Source organism: Schistocerca gregaria, unplaced genomic scaffold, assembly GCF_023897955.1.
Source record: "Schistocerca gregaria isolate iqSchGreg1 unplaced genomic scaffold, iqSchGreg1.2 ptg000496l, whole genome shotgun sequence".
NCBI classification, from domain to species: Eukaryota; Metazoa; Arthropoda; class Insecta; order Orthoptera; family Acrididae; genus Schistocerca; species Schistocerca gregaria.
Genome location: NW_026061901.1, coordinates 376,081 through 395,775, shown reverse-complemented (window position 1 = coordinate 395,775; position 19,695 = coordinate 376,081).

Sequence of the window (19,695 nt, the reverse complement as noted above, 5' to 3'; positions counted from 1 at the left end):
TATCGATTATTGATTTTTGGCCGGCTTTGGTGCCTTGGACACATGGTGGAATCTTAAGATTTTGCATGAAAGGAGGACTAGCAGCCGCGTTGTACGGGAGAATGTGAAAAGGGTTCATATGTAGTAAAAACCTGAGAAATCCGTCCGTTTTCGTCATTTGTTATCGAATCGACTTATAGTCAGATCGTCACTTTGGCCGCTTTTCTCTCTGAGACGGTTACATTTATCGTTTGCAAAGCTATGTCGCGTGCTGCGGTACGCGGAGACTCTAAAAGCACCATAGTAGAACACAGAAGAAGCCTCTAAGTTGAAGCAATAGCGAGTAAGAAGCAGTACAATTCAAGTTTTGATGATCGATAATTGATTTTTAGATGGCTTTGGCGCCTTGGACATGAGGTGGAACCTTAAGATTTTGCATGAAAGGAGGACTAGCAGCCGCGTTGCACGGGAGAATGTGAAAAGGGTTCATATGTAGTAAAAAACTGAGAAATCCGTCCGTTTTCGTGATTTTTTATCGAATCGACTTAAAGCCAGATCGTCACATTGGCCGCTTTTCTCTCTGAGACGGTTACATTTATCGTCTGCAAAGCTATGTCGCGTGCTGCGGTATGCGGAGACACTAAAAGCGCCATAGTAGAACACAGAAGAAGCTTCTACGATGAAGCAATAGCCAGTAAGAAGCAGTACAATTCAAAATTTGGTTATCGAATATTGATTTTTGGCCGGCTTTGGTGCCTTGGACATAAGGTGGAATATTAAGACTTTGCATGGAAGGAGGACTAGCAACCGCGTTGCACGGGAGAATGTGAAAAGGGTTCATATGTAGTAAAATCCTGAGAAATCCGTCCGTTATCGTCATTTGTTATCGAATCGACTTCAAGCCAGATCGTTACATTGGCCGCTTTTCTCTCTGAAACGGTTACATTTATCGTCTGCAAAGCTATGTCGCGTGCTGCGGTATGCGGAGACACTAAAAGCACCATAGTAGAACACAGAAGAAGCTTCTAAGTTGAAGCAAAAGCCAGTAAGAAGCAGTACAATTCAAGTTTTGGTTATCGATTATTGATTTTTAGCCGGCCTTGGTTCTTTGGACATGAGGTGGAACCTTAACATTTTGCATGAAAGGAGGACTAGCAGCCGCTTTGCACGGGAGAATGTGAAAAGGGTTCATATGTAGTAAAAACCTGAGAAATCCTTCCGTTTTCGTCATTTGTTATCGAATCGACTTTAATCCAGATCGTCACATTGGCCGCTTTTCTCTCTGAGACGGTTACATTTATCGTCTGCAAAGCTATGTCGCATGCTGCGGTATGCGGAGACACTAAAAGCACCATAGTAGAACACAGAAGAAGCTTCTAAGTTGAAGCAATAGCCAGTAAGAAGCAGTACAATTCAAGTTTTGGCAATCGATTATTGATTTTTGGCCGGCTTTGGTGCCTTGGACACAAGGTGGAATCTTAAGATTTTGCATGAAAGGAGGACTAGCAGCCGCGTTGCACGGGAGAATGTGAAAAGGGTTCATATGTAGTAAAAACCTGAGAAATCCGTCCGTTTTCGTCATTTGTTATCGAATCGACTTAAAGTCAGATCGTCACATTGGCCGCTTTTCTCTCTGAGACGGTTACATTTATCGTCTGCAAAGCTATGTCGCGTGCTGCGGTATGCGGAGACACTAGAAGCACCATAGTAGAACACAGAAGAAGCTTCTAAGTTGAAGCAATAGCCAGTAAGAAGCGGTACAATACAAGTTTTGATTTTCGATAATTGATTTTTAGATGGCTTTGGTGCTTGGACATGAGGTGGAACCTTAAGATTTTGCATGAAAGGAGGACTAGCAGCCGCGTTGCACGGGGGAATTTGAAAAGGGTTCATATGTGGTAAAAAACTGAGAAATCCGTCCGTTTTCGTGATTTTTTATCGAATCGACTTAAAGCCAGATCGTCACATTGGCCGCTTTTCTCTCTGAGACGGTTACATTTATCGTCTGCAAAGCTATGTCGCGTGCTGCGGTATGCGGAGACACTAAAAGCGCCATAGTAGAACACAGAAGAAGCTTCTACGATGAAGCAATAGCCAGTAAGAAGCAGTACAATTCAAAATTTGGTTATCGAATATTGATTTTTGGCCGGCTTTGGTGCCTTGGACATAAGGTGGAATATTAAGACTTTGCATGGAAGGAGGACTAGCAACCGCGTTGCACGGGAGAATGTGAAAAGGGTTCATATGTAGTAAAATCCTGAGAAATCCGTCCGTTATCGTCATTTGTTATCGAATCGACTTCAAGCCAGATCGTTACATTGGCCGCTTTTCTCTCTGAAACGGTTACATTTATCGTCTGCAAAGCTATGTCGCGTGCTGCGGTATGCGGAGACACTAAAAGCACCATAGTAGAACACAGAAGAAGCTTCTAAGTTGAAGCAAAAGCCAGTAAGAAGCAGTACAATTCAAGTTTTGGTTATCGATTATTGATTTTTAGCCGGCCTTGGTTCTTTGGACATGAGGTGGAACCTTAACATTTTGCATGAAAGGAGGACTAGCAGCCGCTTTGCACGGGAGAATGTGAAAAGGGTTCATATGTAGTAAAAACCTGAGAAATCCTTCCGTTTTCGTCATTTGTTATCGAATCGACTTTAATCCAGATCGTCACATTGGCCGCTTTTCTCTCTGAGACGGTTACATTTATCGTCTGCAAAGCTATGTCGCATGCTGCGGTATGCGGAGACACTAAAAGCACCATAGTAGAACACAGAAGAAGCTTCTAAGTTGAAGCAATAGCCAGTAAGAAGCAGTACAATTCAAGTTTTGGCAATCGATTATTGATTTTTGGCCGGCTTTGGTGCCTTGGACACAAGGTGGAATCTTAAGATTTTGCATGAAAGGAGGACTAGCAGCCGCGTTGCACGGGAGAATGTGAAAAGGGTTCATATGTAGTAAAAACCTGAGAAATCCGTCCGTTTTCGTCATTTGTTATCGAATCGACTTAAAGTCAGATCGTCACATTGGCCGCTTTTCTCTCTGAGACGGTTACATTTATCGTCTGCAAAGCTATGTCGCGTGCTGCGGTATGCGGAGACACTAGAAGCACCATAGTAGAACACAGAAGAAGCTTCTAAGTTGAAGCAATAGCCAGTAAGAAGCGGTACAATACAAGTTTTGATTTTCGATAATTGATTTTTAGATGGCTTTGGTGCTTGGACATGAGGTGGAACCTTAAGATTTTGCATGAAAGGAGGACTAGCAGCCGCGTTGCACGGGGGAATTTGAAAAGGGTTCATATGTAGTAAAAACCTGAGAAATCCGTCCGTTTTCGTCATTTGTTATCGAATCGACTTAAAGCCAGATCGTCACATTGGCCGGTTTTCTCTCTGAGACGGTTACATTTATCGTCTGCAAAGCTATGTCGCGTGCTGCGGTTTGCGGAGACACTAAAAGCACCATAGTAGATCACAGAAGAAGCTTCTAAGTTGAAGCAATAGCCAGTAAAAAGTAGTACAATTCAAGTTTTGGTTGTCAATTATTCACTTTTTAGCCGGCTTTGGTGGCTTGGACATGACCTAGGACCTTAAGGTTTTGCATGAAAGGATTACTAGCAGTCGCGTTGCACGGGAGAATGTGAAAAGGGTTCATATGTAGTAAAAACCTGAGAAATCCGTCCGTTATCGTCATTTGTTATCAAATCGACTTCAAGCCAGATCGTCACATTGGCCGCTTTTCTCTCTGAGCCGGTTACATTTATCGTCTGCAAAGCTATGTCGCGTGCTGCGGTATGCAGAGACACTAAAAGCACGATAGTAGAACACAGAAGAAGCTTCTAAGTTGAAGTAATAGCCAGTAAGAAGTAGTAAAATTGAATTTTTAGTTGTCGATTATTCACTTTTTAGCCGGCTTTGGTGGCTTGGATATGACCTAGGACCTTAAGATTTTGCATGAAATGAGGACTAGCAGCCCCGTTGCACGGGAGAATGTGAAAGGGGTTCATATGTAGTAAAAACCTGAGAAATCCGTCCGTTTTCGACATATGTTATCGAATCGACTTAACGCCAGATCGTCACATTGGCCGCTTTTCTTTCTGAGACGGTTACATTTATCGTCTGCAAAGCTATGTCGCGTGCTGCGGTATGCGGAGACACTAAAAGCACCATAGTAGAACACAGAAGAAGCTTCTAAGTTGAAGCAATAGCCAGTAAGAAGCAGTACAATTAAAGTTTTGGTTATCGATTATTGATTTATAGCCGGCCTTGGTTCTTTGGACGTGAGGTGGAACCTGAAGATTATGCTTGAAAGGAGGACTAGCAGCCTCGTTGCACAGGAGAATGTGAAAAGTAAAAACCTGAGAAATCAGTCCGTTTTCGTCATTTGTTATCTTATCGACTTAAAGCCAGATCGTCACATTGGCCGCTTTTCTCTCTGAGACGGTTACATTCTTCGTCTGCAAAGCTATGTCGCGTGCTGCGGTATGCGGAGACTCTAAAAGCACCATAGTAGAACACAGAAGAAGCTTCTAAGCTGAAGCAATCGCCAGTAAGAAGCAGTACAATTCAAGTTTTGGTTAATGATTATTGATTATTAGCCGGCTTTGGTGCCTTGGAGATGAGGTGGAACCTTAAGATTTTGCATGAAAGGAGGACTAGCAGCTGCGTTGCACGGGAGAATGTGAAAAGGGTTCTTATGTAGTAAAAACGTGAGATATCAGTCTGTTTTCGTCATTTGTTATCGAATCGACTGAAAGCCAGATCGTCACATTGGCCGCTTTTCTCTCTGAGACGGTTACATTTATCGTCTGCAAAGCTATGTCGCATGCTGCGGTATGCGGAGACACTAAAATCACCTTAGTAGAACACAGAAAAAGCTTCTAAGTTGAAGTAATAGCCAGTAAGAAGTAGTACAATTCAAGTTTTAGTTGTCGATTATTCACTTTTTAGCCGGCTTTGGTGGCTTGGGCATGACCTAGGACCTTAAGATGTTGCATGAAAGGAGGACTAGCTGCCGCGTTGCACGGGAGAATGTGAAAAGGGTTCATATGTAGTAAAAACCTGAGAAATCCGTCCGTTTTCGTCATTTGTTATCGAATCGACTTTAAGCCAGATCGTCACATTGGCCGCTTTTCTCTCTGAGACGGTTACATTTGTCGTCTGCAAAGCTATGTCGCGTGCTGCGATATGCGGAAACACTAAAAGCACCATAGTAGAACACAAAAGAAGCTTCTAAGTTGAAGCAATAGCCAGTAAGAAGCAGTACAATTCAAGTTTTGATTATCGATAATTGATTTTTAGATGGCTTTGGTGCCTTGGACATGAGGTGGAACCTTAAGATTTTGCATGAAAGGAGGACTAGCAGCCGCGTTGCACGGGAGAATGTGAAAAGGGTTCATATGTAGTAAAAACCTGAGAAATCCGTCCGTTTTCGTCATTTGTTATCGAATCGACTTTCAGCCAGATCGTCACATTGGCCGCTTTTCTCTCCGAGACGGTTACATTTATCGTATGCAAAGCTATGTAGCGTGCTGCGGTATGCGGAAACACTAAAAGCACCATAGTAGAACACAGAAGAAGCTTCTAAGTTGAAACAATAGCCAGTAAGAAGCGGTACAATTCAAGTTTTGATTATCGATAATTGATTTTTAGATGGCTTTGGTGCCTTGGACATGAGGTGGAACCTTAAGATTTTTGCATGAAAGGAGGACTAGCAGCCGCGTTGCACGGGGTAATGTGAAAAGGATTCATATGTAGTAAAAACCTGAGAAATCCGTCCGTTTTCGACATATGTTATCGAATCGACTTAACGCCAGATCGTCACATTGGCCGCTTTTCTCTCTGAGACGGTTACATTTATCGTCTGCAAAGCTATGTCGCGTGCTGCGGTATGCGGAGACACTAAAAGCACCATAGTAGAACACAGAAGAAGCTTCTAAGTTGAAGCAATAGCCAGTAAGATGCAGTACAATTCAAGTTTTGGTTGTCAATTATTGATTTTTGGCCGGCTTTGGTGCCTTGGACGTAAGGTGGAATCTTAAGATTTTACATGAAAGGAGAACTAGCTGCCGCGTTGCACGGAAGAATGTGAAAAGGGTTCATATGTAGTAAAAACCTGAGAAATCCGTCCGTTTTCGTCTTTGTTATCGAATCGACTTAAAGCCAGATCGTCACATTGGCCGCTCTTCTCTCTGAATCGGTTACATTTATCGTCTGCAAAGCTATGTCGCGTGCTGCGGTATGCGGAGACACTAAAAGCACCATAGTAGAACACAGAAGAAGCTTCTAAGTTGAAGTAATAGCCAGTAAGAAGTAGTACAATTCAAGTTTTGGTTGTCGATTATTCACTTTTTAGCCGGCTTTGGTGGCTTGGACATGACCTAGGACCTTAAGTTTTTGCATGAAAGGAGGACTAGCTGCCGCGTTGCACGGGAGAATGTGAAAAGGGTTCATATGTAGTAAAAACCTGAGAAATCCGTCTGTTTTCGTCATTTGTTATCGAATCGACTTAAAGCCAGATCGTCACATTGGCCTCTCTTCTCTCTGAGACGGTTACATTAATCGTCTGCAAAGCAATGTCGCATGTTGCGGAATACGGAGACTCTAAAAGAACCATAGTAGAACACAGAAAAATCTTCTAAGTTGAAGCAATAGCCAGTAAGCAGCAGTACAATTAAAGTTTTGGTTATCGATTATTGATTTTTAGCCGGCCTTGGTTCTTTGGACATGAGGTGGAACCTGAAGATTTTGCTTGAAAGGAGGACTAGCTGCCCCGTTGCACAGGAGAATGTGAAAAGTAAAAACCTGAGAAATCAGTCCGTTTTCGTCATTTGTTATCGAATCGACTTAAAGCCAGATCCTCACATTGGCCGCTTTTCTCTCTGAGTCGGTTACATTTATCGTCTGCAAAGCTATGTCGCGTGCTGCGGTATGCGGAGACTCTAAAAGCAACAAAGTAGAACACAGAAGAAGCTTCTAAGTTGAAGCATTACGCAGTAAGAAGTAGTACAATTCAAGTTTTAGTTGTCGATTATTCACTTTTTAGCCGGCTTTGGTGGCTTCGACATGACCTAGGAGCTTAAGATTTTGCATGAAAGGAGGACTAGCAGCCGCGTTGCACGGGAGAATGTGAAAACTGTTCATATTTAATAAAAACCTGAGAAATCCGTCTGGTTTCGTCATTTGTTATCGAATCGACTGAAAGCCAGATCGTCACATTGGCCGCTTTTCTCTCTGAGACGGTTACATTTATCGTCTGCAAAGGTATGTCGCGTGCTGCGGTATGCGGAGACACTAAAAGCACCATAGTAGAACACAGAAGAAGCTTCTAAGTTGAAACAATAGCCAGTAAGAAGCAGTACAATTCAAGTTTTGGTTGTCAATTATTGATTTTCTGCCGGCTTTGGTGCCTTGGACATAAGGTGGAATCTTAAGATTTTGCATGAAAGGAGGACTAGCTGCCGCGTTGCTTGGGAGAATGTGAAAAGGGTTCATATGTAGTAAAAACCTGAGAAATCCGTCCGTTTTCGTCTTTGTTATCGAATCGACTTAAAGCCAGATCGTCACATTGGCCGCTCTTCTCTCTGAATCAGTTACATTTATCGTCTGCAAAGCTATGTCGCGTGCTGCGGTATGCGGAGACACTAAAAGCACCATAGTAGAACACAGAAGAAGCTTCTAAGTTGAAGCAATAGCCAGTAAGAAGTAGTACAATTCAAGTTTTGGTTGTCGATTATTCACTTTTTAGCCGGCTTTGGTGGCTTGGACATGACCTAGGACCTTAAGATTTTGCATGAAAGGAGGACTAGCAGTCGCGTTGCGCGGGAGAATGTGAAAAGGGTTCATATGTAGTAAAAACCTGAGAAATCCGTCCGTTATCGTCATTTGTTATCGAATCGACTTCAAGCCAGATCGTCACATTGGCCGCTTTTCTCTCTGAGCCGGTTACATTTATCGTCTGCAAAGCTATGTCGCGTGCTGCGGTATGCAGAGACACTAAAAGCACCATAGTAGAACACAGAAGAAGCTTCTAAGTTGAAGCAATAGCCAGTAAGAAGCAGTACAATTAAAGTTTTGGTTATCGATTATTGATTTTTAGCCGGCTTTGGTGCCTTGGACATGGGGTGGAACCTTAAGATTTTGCATGAAAGGAGGACTAGCAGCCGCGATGCACGGGAGAATGTGAAAAGGGTTCATATGTAGTAAAAACGTGAGAAATCCGTCTGTTTTCGTCATTTGTTATCGAATCGACATAAAGCCAGATCGTCACATTGGCCTCTCTTCTCTCTGAGACGGTTACATTTATCGTCTGCAAAGCAATGTCGCGTGTTGCGGTATACGGAGATTCTAAAAGCACCATAGTAGAACACAGAAAAAGCTTCTAAGTTGAAGCAATAGCCAGTAAGCAGCAGTACAATTAAAGTTTTGGTTATCGATTATTGATTTTTAGCCGGCTTTGGCTCTTTGGACATGAGGTGGAACCTGAAGATTCTGCTTGAAAGGAGGACTAGCAGCCCCGTTGCACAGGAGAATGTGAAAAGTAAAAACCTGAGAAATCCGTCCGTTTTGGTCATTTGTTTTCGAATCGACTTAATGCCAGATGTTCACATTGGCCGCTTTTCTCTCTGAGACTGTTACATTTATAGTCTGCAAAGCTATGTCGCGTGCTACGGTATGCGGAAACACTAAAAGCACCATAGTAGAACACATAAGAAGTTTCTAAGTTGAAGCAAAAGTCAGTAAGAAGTAGTACAATCCAAGTTTTGGTTATCGATTATTGACTTTTAGCCGGCTTTGGTGGCTTGGACATGACCTAGGACCTTAAGATTTTGCATGAAAGGAGGACTAGCAGCCGCGTTGCACGGAAGAATGTGAAAATGTTTCATATGTAGTAAAACCCTGAGAAATCCGTCCGTTTTCTTCATTTGCTATCGAATCGACTTAAAGCCAGATCGTCACATTGGCCGCTTTTCTCTCTGAGACTGTTACATTTATAGTCTGCAAAGCTATGTCGCGTGCTGCGGTAAGCGGAAACACTAAAAGCTCCATAGTAGAACACAGAAGAAGCTTCTAAGTTGAAGTAATAGCCAGTAAGATGTAGTACAATTCAAGTTTTAGTTGTCGATTATTCACTTTTTAGCCGGCTTTGGTGGCATGGACATGACCTAGGAGCTTAAGATTTTGCATGAAAGGAGGACTAGCAGCCGCGTTGCACGGGAGAATGTGAAAAGGGTTCATATGTAGTAAAAACCTGAGAAATCCGTCCGTTTTCGTCTTTGTTATCGAATCGACTTAAAGCCAGATCGTCACATTGGCCGCTCTTCTCTCTGAATCAGTTACATTTATCGTCTGCAAAGCTATGTCGCGTGCTGCGGTATGCGGAGACACTAAAAGCACCATAGTAGAACACAGATGAAGCTTCTAAGTTGAAGCAATAGCCAGTAAGAAGTAGTACAATTCAAGTTTTGGTTGTCGATTATTCACTTTTTAGCCGGCTTTGGTGGCTTGGACATGTCCTAGGACCTTAAGATTTTGCATGAAAGGAGGACTAGCAGTCGCGTTGCGCGGGAGAATGTGAAAAGGGTTCATATGTAGTAAAAACCTGAGAAATCCGTCCGTTATCGTCATTTGTTATCGAATCGACTTCAAGCCAGATCGTCACATTGGCCGCTTTTCTCTCTGAGACGGTTACATTTATCGTCTGCAAAGCAATGTCGCGTGTTGCGGTATACGGAGATTCTAAAAGCACCATAGTAGAACGCAGAAAAAGCTTCTAAGTTGAAGCAATAGCCAGTAAGCAGCAGTACAATTAAAGTTTTGGTTATCGATTATTGATTTTTAGCCTGCTTTGGTTCTTTGGACATGAGGTGGAACCTGAAGATTTTGCTTGAAAGGAGGACTAGCAGCCGCGTTGCACGGGAGAATGTGAAAAGGGTTCTTATGTAGTAAAAACCTGAGAAATCCGTCTGTTTTCGTCATTTGTTATCGAATCGACTTAAAGCCATTTCGTCACATTGGCCTCTCTTCTCTCTGAGACGGTTACATTTATCGTCTGCAAAGCAATGTCGCGTGTTGCGGTATACGGAGATTCTAAAAGCACCATAGTAGAACGCAGAAAAAGCTTCTAAGTTGAAGCAATAGCCAGTAAGCAGCAGTACAATTAAAGTTTTGGTTATCGATTATTCACTTTTTAGCCGGATTTGGTGGCTTGGACATGACCTAGGACCTTAAGATTTTGCATGAAAGGAGGAGTTGCGGCCGTGTTGCAAGGGAGAATGTGAAAAGTGTTCATATGTAGTAAAAATCTGAGAAATCCGTCCGTTTTGGTCATTTGTTTTCGAATCGACTTAATGCCAGATGTTCACATTGGCCGCTTTTCTCTCTGAGACTGTTACATTTATAGTCTGCAAAGCTATGTCGCGTGCTACGGTATGCGGAAACACTAAAAGCACCATAGTAGAACACATAAGAAGTTTCTAAGTTGAAGCAATAGTCAGTAAGAAGTAGTACAATTCAAGTTTTGGTTATCGATTATTGACTTTTAGCCGGCTTTGGTGGCTTGGACATGACCTAGGACCTTAAGATTTTGCATGAAAGGAGGACTAGCAGCCGCGCTGCAAGGAAGAATGTGAAAATGGTTCATATGTAGTAAAAACCTGAGAAATCCGTCCGTTTTCTTCATTTGCTATCGAATCGACTTAAAGCCAGATCGTCACATTGGCCGCATTTCTCTCTGAGACGGTTACATTTATCGTCTGCTAAGATATGTCGCGTGCTGCGGTAAGCGGAAACACTAAAAGCTCCATAGTAGAACACAGAAGAAGCTTCTAAGTTGAAGTAATAGCCAGTAAGATGTAGTACAATTCAAGTTTTAGTTGTCGATTATTCACTTTTTAGCCGGCTTTGGTGGCTTGGACATGTCCTAGGACCTTAAGATTTTGCATGAAAGGAGGACTAGCAGTCGCGTTGCGCGGGAGAATGTGAAAAGGGTTCATATGTAGTAAAAACCTGAGAAATCCGTCCGTTATCGTCATTTGTTATCGAATCGACTTCAAGCCAGATCGTCACATTGGCCGCTTTTCTCTCTGAGCCGGTTACATTTATCGTCTGCAAAGCTATGTCGCGTGCTGCGGTATGCAGAGACACTAAAAGCACCATAGTAGAACACAGAAGAAGCTTCTAAGTTGAAGCAATAGCCAGTAAGAAGCAGTACAATTAAAGTTTTAGTTATCGATTATTGATTTTTAGCCGGCTTTGGTGCCTTGGACATGAGGTGGAACCTTAAGATTTTGCATGAAAGGAGGACTAGCAGCCGCGTTGCACGGGAGAATGTGAAAAGGGTTCATATGTAGTAAAAACGTGAGAAATCCGTCTGTTTTCGTCATTTGTTATCGAATCGACTTAAAGCCAGATCGTCACATTGGCCTCTCTTCTCTCTGAGACGGTTACATTTATCGTCTGCAAAGCAATGTCGCGTGTTGCGGTATACGGAGATTCTAAAAGCACCATAGTAGAACACAGAAAAAGATTCTAAGTTGAAGCAATAGCCAGTAAGCAGCAGTACAATTAAAGTTTTGGTTATCGATTATTGATTTTTAGCCTTCTTTGGTTCTTTGGACATGAGGTGGAACCTGAAGATTTTGCTTGAAAGGAGGACTAGCAGCCCCGTTGCACAGGAGAATGTGAAAATGGTTCATATGTAGTAAAAACCTGACAAATCCGTCCGTTTTCTTCATTTGCTATCGAATCGACTTAAAGCCAGATCGTCACATTGGCCGCATTTCTCTCTGAGACTGTTACATTTATCGTCTGCTAAGATATGTCGCGTGCTGCGGTAAGCGGAAACACTAAAAGCTCCATAGTAGAACACAGAAGAAGCTTCTAAGTTGAAGTAATAGCCAGTAAGATGTAGTACAATTCAAGTTTTAGTTGTCGATTATTCACTTTTTAGCCGGCTTTGGTGGCTTGGACATGTCCTAGGACCTTAAGATTTTGCATGAAAGGAGGACTAGCAGTCGCGTTGCGCGGGAGAATGTGAAAAGGGTTCATATGTAGTAAAAACCTGAGAAATCCGTCCGTTATCGTCATTTGTTATCGAATCGACTTCAAGCCAGATCGTCACATTGGCCGCTTTTCTCTCTGAGCCGGTTACATTTATCGTCTGCAAAGCTATGTCGCGTGCTGCGGTATGCAGAGACACTAAAAGCACCATAGTAGAACACAGAAGAAGCTTCTAAGTTGAAGCAATAGCCAGTAAGAAGCAGTACAATTAAAGTTTTAGTTATCGATTATTGATTTTTAGCCGGCTTTGGTGCCTTGGACATGAGGTGGAACCTTAAGATTTTGCATGAAAGGAGGACTAGCAGCCGCGTTGCACGGGAGAATGTGAAAAGGGTTCATATGTTGTGAAAACCTGAGAAATCCGTCCGTTTTCGTCATTTGTTATCGAATCGACTTAAAGCCAGATCGTCACATTGGCCGCTCTGCTCTCTGAAACGGTTACATTTACGTGTGCAAAGCTATGTCGCGTGCTGCGGTATGCGGAGACACTAAAAGCACCATAGTAGAACACAGAAGAAGAGAAGAAGCTTCTAAGTTGAAGCAATAGCTAGTAAGAAGTAGTACAATTCAAGTTTTAGTTCTCGATTATTCACTTTTTAGCCGGCTTGGTGGCTTGGACATGACCTATGACCTTAAGATTTTGCATGAAAGGAGAACTAGCAGCCGCGTTGCACGGGAGAATGTGAAAATTGTCATATGTAATAAAAACCTGAGAAATCCGTCCGTTTTCGTCATTTGTTATCGAATCGACTTAAAGCCAGATCGTCACGTTGGCCGCTCTTCTCTCTGAGACGGTTACATTCATCGACTGCAAAGCTATGTCGCGTGCTGCGGTATGTGGAGACACTAAAAGCACCATAGTAGAACACAGAAGAAGCTTCTAAGTTGAAGCAATAGCCAGTAAGAAGTAGTACAATTCAAGTTTTAGTCATCGATTATTCACTTTTTAGCCGGCTTTGGTAGCTTGGACATGACCTAGGACCTTAAGATTTTGCGTGAAAGGAGGACTAGCAGCCCCGTTGCACGGGAGAATGTAAAAAGTGTTCATATGTAGTAAAAACCTGAGAAATCCGTCCGTTTTCGTCATTTGTTATCGAATCGACTTAAAGCCAGATCGTCACATTGGCCGCTTTTCTCTTTGAGACGGTTACATTTATCGTCTGCAAAGCTATGTCGCGTGCTGCGGTATGCCGAAACACTAAAAGCACCATAGTAGAACACAGATGAAGCTTCTAAGTTGAAGCAATAGCCAGTAAGAAGCAGTACAATTAAAGTTTTGGTTATGGATTATTGATTTTTAGCCGGCCTTGGTTCTTTGGACATGAGGTGGAACCTGAAGATTTTGCTTGAAAGGAGGACTAGCAGCCCCGTTGCACAGGAGAATGTGTAAAGTAAAAACCTGAGAAATCAGTCCGTTTTCGTCATTTGTTATCGAATCGACTTCAAGCCAAATCGTCACATTGGCCGCTTTTCTCTCTGAGCCGGTTACATTTATCGTCTGCAAAGCTATGTCGCGTGCTGCGGTATGCAGAGACACTAAAAGCACCATAGTAGAACACAGAAGAAGCTTCTAAGTTGAAGTAATAGCCAGTAAGAAGTAGTACAATTGAAGTTTTAGTTGTCGATTATTCACTTTTTAGCCGGCTTTGGTGGCTTGGACATGACCTAGGACCTTAAGATTTTGCATGAAAGGAGGACCAGCAGTCGCGTTGCACGGGAGAATGTGAAAAGGGTTCATATGTAGTAAAAACCTGAGAAATCCGTCCGTTTTCGTCATTTGTTATCGAATCGAATTCAAGCCAGATCGTCACATTGGCCGCTCTTCTCTCTGAGCCGGTTACATTTATCGTCTGCAAAGCTATGTCGCGTGCTGCGGTATGCAGAGACACTAAAAGCACCGTAGTAGAACACAGAAGAAGCTTCTAAGTTGAAGCAATAGCCAGTAAGAAGCAGTACAATTAAAGTTTTATTTATCGATTATTGATTTATAGCCGGCCTTGGTCCTTTGGACATGAGGTGGAACCTGAAGATTTTGCTTGAAAGGAGGACTAGCAGCCCCGTTGCACAGGAGAATGTGAAAAGTAAAAACCTGAGAAATCAGTCCGTTTTCGTCATTTGTTATCGAATCGACTTGAAGCCAGATCGTCACATTGGCCGCTTTTCTCTCTGAGACGGTTACATTTATCGTCTGCAAAGCTATGTCGCGTGCTGCGGTATGCGGAGACATTAAAAGCACCATAGTAGAACACAGAAGAAGCTTCTACGTTGAAGCAATAGCCAGTAAGGAGTAGTACAATTCAAGTTTTGGTTGTCGATTATTCACTTTTTAGCCGGCTTTGGTGGCTTGGACTTGACCTAGGACCTTAAGATTTTGCATGAAAGGAGGACTAGCAGCCGCGTTGCACGGGAGAATGTGAAAAGGGTTCATATGTAGTAAAATCCTGAGAAATCCGTCCGTTATCATCATTTGTTATCGAATCGACTTCAAGCCAGATCGTCACATTGGCCGCTTTTCTCTCTGAGCCGGTTACATTTATCGTCTGCAAAGCTATGTCGCGTGCTGCGGTATGCAGAGACACTAAAAGCACCATAGTAGAACACAGAAGAAGCTTCTAAGTTGAAGTAATAGCCAGTAAGAAGTAGTACAATTGAAGTTTTAGTTGTCGATTATTCATTTTTAGCCGGCTTTGGTGGCTTGGACATGACCTAGGACCTTAAGATTTTGCATGAAATGAGGATTAGCAGCCCCGTTGCACGGGAGAATGTTAAAAGGGTTCATATGTAGTAAAAACCTGAGAAATCCGTCCGTTTTCGACATATGTTATCGAATCGACTTAACGCCAGATCGTCACATTGGCCGCTTTTCTCTCTGAGACGGTTACATTTATCGTCTGCAAAGCTATGTCGCGTGCTGCGGTATGCGGAGACACTAAAAGCACCATAGTAGAACACAGAGGAAGCTTCTAAGTTGAAGCAATAGCCAGTAAGAAGCAGTACAATTCAAGTTTTGATTGTCAATTATTGATTTTTGGCCGGCTTTGGTGCCTTGGACATAAGGTGGAATCTTAAGATTTTGCATGAAAGGAGGACTATCTGCCGCGTTGCACGGGAGAATGTGAAAAGGGTTCATATGTAGTAAAAACCTAAGAAATCCGTCCGTTTTCGTCTTTGTTATCGAATCGACTTAAAGCCAGATCGTCACATTGGCCGCTCTTCTCTCTGAATCGGTTACATTTATCGTCTGCAAAGCTATGTCGCGTGCTGCGGTATGCGGAGACACTAAAAGCACCATAGTAGAACACAGAAGAAGCTTCTAAGTTGAAGCAATAGCCAGTAAGAAGTAGTACAATTCAAGTTCTCGTTGTCGATTATTCACTTTTTAGCCGGCTTTGGTGGCTTGGACATGACCTAGGACCTTAAGATTTTGCATGAAAGGAGGACTAGCAGTCGCGTTGCACGGGAGAATGTGAAAAGGGTTCATATGTAGTAAAAACCTGAGAAATCCATCCGTTATCGTCATTTGTTATCGAATCGAATTCAAGCCAGATCGTCACATTGGCCGCTTTTCTCTCTGAGCCGGTTACATTTATCGTCTGCAAAGCAATGTCGCGTGCTGCGGTATGCAGAGACACTAAAAGCACCATAGTAGAACACAGAAGAAGCTTCTAAGTTGAAGCAATAGCCAGTAAGAAGCAGTACAATTAAAGTTTTATTTATCGATTATTGATTTATAGCCGGCCTTGGTCCTTTGGACATGAGGTGGAACCTGAAGATTTTGCTTGAAAGGAGGACTAGCAGCCCCGTTGCACAGGAGAATGTGAAAAGTAAAAACCTGAGAAATCAGTCCGTTTTCGTCATTTGTTATCGAATCGACTTTAAGCCAGATCGTCACATTGGCCGCTCTTCTCTCTGAGACGGTTACATTTATCGTCTGCAAAGCAATGTCGCGTGCTTGCGGTATGCGGAGACACTAAAAGCACCATAGTAGAACACAGAAGAAGCTTCTAAGTTCAAGCAATAGCAAGTAAGAAGCAGTACAATTCAAGTTTTGGTTTTCGATTATTGATTTTTAGCCGGCTTTGGTTCTTTGGACATGAGGTGGAACCTGAAGATTTTGCTTGAAAGGAGGACTAGCAGCCCCGTTGCACCGGAGAATGTGAAAAGTAAAAACCTGAGAAATCCGTCCGTTATCGTCATTTGTTATCGAATCGACTTCAAGCCAGATCGTCACATTGGCCGCTTTTCTCTCTGAATCGGTTTCATTTATCGTCTGCAAAGCAATGTCGCGTGCTGCGGTATGCGGAGACACTAAAAGTATCATAGTAGAACACAGAAGAAGCTTCTAAGTTGAAGCAATAGCCAGTAAGAAGCAGTACAATTCAAGTTTTAGTTATCGATTATTGATTTATAGCGGCTTTGGTGCCTTGGACATGAGGTGGAACCTTAAGTTTTTGCATGAAATTAGGACTAGCAGCCGCGTTGCACGGGAGAATGTGAAAAGGGGTCATATGTAGTAAAAACCTGAGAAATCCGTCCGTTATCGTCATTTGTTGTCGAATCGACTTCAAGCCAGATCGTCACATTGGCCGCTTTTCTCCCTGAGACGGTTACATTTATCGTCTGCAAAGCTATGTCGCGTGCTGCGGTATGCAGAGACACTAAAAGCACCATAGTAGAACACAGAAGAAGCTTCTAAGTTGAAGTAATAGCCAGTAAGAAGTAGTACAATTCAAGTTTTAGTTGTCGATTATTCACTTTTTAGCCGCCTTTGGTGGCTTGGACATGACCTAGGACCTTAAGATTTTGCATGAAAGGAGGACTTGCGGCCGTGTTGCAAGGGAGAATGTGAAAAGTGTTCATATGTAGTAAAAACCTGAGAAATCCGTCCGTTTTGGTCATTTGTTTTCGAATCGACTTAATGCCAGATGTTCACATTGGCCGCTTTTCTCTCTGAGACGGTTACATTTATAGTCTGCGAAGCTATGTCGCGTGCTACGATATGCGGAAACACTAAAAGCACCATAGTAGAACACAGAAGAAGCTTCTAAGTTGAAGCAATAGTCCGTAAGAAGCAGTACAATTCAAGTTTTGGTTATCGATAATTGATTTTTAGCCGGCTCTGGTGCCTTTGATATGAGGATGAACCTTAAGATTTTGCATGAAAGGAGGACTAGCAGCCGCGTTGCACGGGAGAATGTGAAAAGGGTTCATATGTAGTGAAAACCTGAGAAATCCGTCCGTTTTCGTCATTTGTTATCGAATCGACTTAAAGCCAGATCGTCACACTGGCCGCTCTTCTCTCTGAAACGGTTACATTTATCGTGTGCAAAGCTATGTCGCGTGCTGCGGTATGCGGAGACACTAAAAGCACCATAGTAGAACACAGAAGAAGAGAAGAAGCTTCTAAGTTGAAGCAATAGCCAGTAAGAAGTAGTACAATTCAAGTTTTAGTTGTCCATTATTCACTTTTTAGCCGGCTTTGGTGGCTTGGACATGACCTAGGACCTTAAGATTTGGCATGAAAGGAGGACTAGCAGCCGCGTTGCACGGGAGAATGTGAAAAGGGTTCATATGTAGTAAAAACCTGAGAAATCCGTCTGTTTTCGTCATTTGTTATCGAATCGACTTAAAGCCATTTCGTCACATTGGCCTCTCTTCTCTCTGAGACGGTTACATTTATCGTCTGCAAAGCAATGTCGCGTGTTGCGGTATACGGAGATTCTAAAAGCACCATAGTAGAACGCAGAAAAAGCTTCTAAGTTGAAGCAATAGCCAGTAAGCAGCAGTACAATTAAAGTTTTGGTTTTCGATTATTGATTTTTAGCCGGCTTTGGTTCTTTGGACATGAGGTGGAACCTGAAGATTTTGCTTGAAAGGAGGACTAGCAGCTCCGTTGCACAGGAGAATGTGAAAAGTAAAAACCTGAGAAATCCGTCCGTTATCGTCATTTGTTATCGAATCGACTTCAAGCCAGATCGTCACACTGGCCGCTTTTCTCTCTGAATCGGTTACATTTATCGTCTGCAAAGCAATGTCGCGTGCTGCGGTATGCGGAGACACTAAAAGCATCATAGTAGAACACAGAAGAAGCTTCTAAGTTGAAGCAATAGCCAGTAAGAAGCAGTACAATTCAAGGTTTGGTTGTCAATTATTGATTTTTGGCCGGCTTTGTTGCCTTGGACATAAGGTGGAATCTTAAGATTTTGCATGAAAGGAGGACTAGCTGCCGCGTTGCACGGGAGAATGTGAAAAGGGTTCACATGTAGTAAAAACCTGAGAAATCCGTCCGTTTTCGTCTTTGTTATCGGATCGACTTAAAGCCAGATCGTCACATTGGCCGCTCTTCTCTCTGAATCGGTTACATTTATCGTCTGCAAAGCTATGTCGCGTGCTGCGGTATGCGGAGACACTAAAAGCACCATAGTAGAACACAGAAGAAGCTTCAAAGTTGAAGCAATAGCCATAAGAAGCAGTAGAATTCAAGTTTTGGTTATCGATTATTGATTTTTAGCCGGCTTTGGTGCCTTGGACATGAGGTGGAACCTTAAGATTTTGCATCAAGGGAGGACTAGCAGCTGCGTTGCACGGGAGAATGTGAAAAGTGTTCATATGTAGTAAAAACCTGAGAAATCCGTCCGTTTTCGTCATTTGTTATCGAATCGACTTAAAGCCAGATGTTCACATTGGCCGCTTTTCTCTCTGAGACGGTTACATTTATAGTCTGCGAAGCTATGTCGCGTGCTACGATATGCGGAAACACTAAAAGCACCATAGTAGAACACAGAAGAAGCTTCTAAGTTGAAGCAATAGTCCGTAAGAAGCAGTACAATTCAAGTTTTGGTTATCGATAATTGATTTTTAGCCGGCTCTGGTGCCTTTGATATGAGGATGAACCTTAAGATTTTGCATGAAAGGAGGACTAGCAGCCGCGTTGCACGGGAGAATGTGAAAAGGGTTCATATGTAGTGAAAACCTGAGAAATCCGTCCGTTTTCGTCATTTGTTATCGAATCGACTTAAAGCCAGATCGTCACACTGGCCGCTCTTCTCTCTGAAACGGTTACATTTATCGTGTGCAAAGCTATGTCGCGTGCTGCGGTATGCGGAGACACTAAAAGCACCATAGTAGAACACAGAAGAAGAGAAGAAGCTTCTAAGTTGAAGCAATAGCCAGTAAGAAGTAGTACAATTCAAGTTTTAGTTGTCGATTATTCACTTTTTAGCCGGCTTTGGTGGCTTGGACATGACCTTGGACCTTAAGATTTTGCATGAAAGGAGGACTAGCAGCCGCGTTGCACGGGAGAATGTGAAAAGTGTTCATATGTAGTAAAAACCTGAGAAATCCGTCCGTTATCGTCATTTGTTATCGAATCGACTTCAAGCCAGATCGTCACATTGGCCGCTTTTCTCTCTAAGACGGTTACATTCATCGCCTGCAAAGCTATGTTGCGTGCTGCGGTATGCAGAGACACTAAAAGCACCATAGTAGAACACAGAAGAAGCTTCTAAGTTGAAGTAATAGCCAGTAAGAGGTAGTACAATTCAAGTTGTAGTTGTCGATTATTCACTTTTTAGCCGGCTTTGGTGGCTTGGACATGACCTAGGATATTAAGATTTTGCATGAAAGGAGGACTTGCTGCCGTGTTGCACGGGAGAATGTGAAA